Genomic DNA, 1,937 nt, shown 5'->3' with positions numbered 1-1,937 from the left:
GAGAGGTAATGGTTTCAATAACACCCAAAGGTGTCAAGTAATGCTGAGTAAGTGTTATGGACAGGCTATAGTTAAGCTCCAGGTTCGGTGATTATGCGAATGAGGAGTCCAACATAGGTCATATATCAGCATGTGTATATATGAAAAATTTTTTCAGAATAGATAAAAATCTAAGGCTGTGAAAGATTTTAGAACATTTATAAGTAGAAGGTCTTACAGCTGTTTCCGGGATATTTTATATATCCCTTCATCGGAGATGGTGTGAGAAAATGGTTAAGCAATAAGATATGAAATAGAGAGTGAAGTGGAGGAATGAAAATAGACATGAGATATTGCATTTGTAGATCCATTATTTAGGCAGAATGGTATACATATAAGATTCCAGTACCTTGTGAGTAAGTTCCAATAGTATTTAAAATTGATCATTCCAAGTATAGAGTTTGTACACTGATATTGAATCGAGGGTTTTATTTAAAGTAACTTAAAAGTTGGGAATGTAATGTCAAATCAAAGCAAGAAGAGAGGAATAAAGAAAAGAAGAAAAGAAAAGCGGGGAGAGAGATAATAAAGAGATGAAGAGAGGGTAAGTGTACTGGTTAGTGGTCAGTCAAGATAAATTGATAGTAGGAATGGGGAGGTGAGGGTGATAGAGAGAGAAAGATATGCGTGTAAAAAAATGATAGGGTAAAGAGTAAAGCAGTATTAGATAGAAGGAATGGGGAGTGATGGGTGATAGAGAGAGAGGTATGAGAGTGTAAAGAGTAAAGGAGTGTCAGGTATGTAGTGATAGAGCTTAAGTGAGGGGTAGTAAAATGATGGAATGAAGAATTTGGGAATATAGGTTAGGTTGGTTAGAAGACAGGTCAGTGCTTAGTAGTAAAGGAAAATATATATGTGAAGAATGTATACACATGCATATATTAAATATGTATATAGATATTTATACTTAGAATGACCAATTTTAAATACTATTGGAACTTACTCACAAGGTGTTGGAATCTTATATGTATACCATTCTGCCTAAATAATGGATCTACAAATGCAATATCTCATGTCTATTTTCATTCCTCCACTTCAATCTCTATTTCATATCTTATCTAAAATAACTATTGCTTAACCATTTTCTCACACCGTCTCCAATGAATGGATATATAAAATATCCCAGAAACAGCTGTAAGACCTATTTATAAATGTTCTAAAATCTTTCACAGCCTTGGATTTTTATCTCATTCTGAAAGAATTTTATATATATATATATGTGTGTGTGTGTAAATATAAAAATGGAACAAAAACGCAATAGAGGACATTAAAACATTCAGACAGATAGACGACACAAAGGCAGACAAGAGAAACAACAATTAGAAGGACAAGCAAAAAAAGACGGCTCATTCTTGGCTTTCTTTCATCAGTCAAGTACCAGAGGTCACAACCATTTTGGACAGTTACACTTGAGATGGTTCGATCTGGTTGTCCCCGAAAAAGTCTAAGCTAAGAGAATTAGATCCCTTTGTAAGAAGCTAGTGAATGTGTACGGCAACAAAGACAAAAAAAAATGGAGAACATAGTACACAACTAAGAATACAACAAGAAATAGCAACAGGTGCCTTTCCACTGAGAATGATTCAAATTGAGCTGGCAAGTGAAAGCCTAAAGGCAGGAACATGGGAGATGGACACAATACGTGTTGACAGTCGGCAGTCAGGCCAAGAAAGAAAGATCATGGCTGGCCAGACACCAGTCATGTGGAAGGAGGAGAGATGGGTAGGGGACAGTGGGATTGGAGGATTAGAAAAAAATCAGAGACAAAGGGAAAAGTGCAGGGGAGATAAACAAGTGGGAAATAGTGGGAGTTAAAGAAAGAGAGGGCCAAGAAATGTGAGACAGGGGGCACAAGAGAAAGGAATAAAAATGAGAGCGGAATAAAAGATAGAGTAAGT

This window comes from Octopus bimaculoides, chromosome 1 (genome assembly GCF_001194135.2).
Source record: "Octopus bimaculoides isolate UCB-OBI-ISO-001 chromosome 1, ASM119413v2, whole genome shotgun sequence".
In the NCBI taxonomy this organism is placed as follows: Eukaryota; Metazoa; Mollusca; class Cephalopoda; order Octopoda; family Octopodidae; genus Octopus; species Octopus bimaculoides.
Note: the sequence above shows the minus strand (reverse complement) of the source record.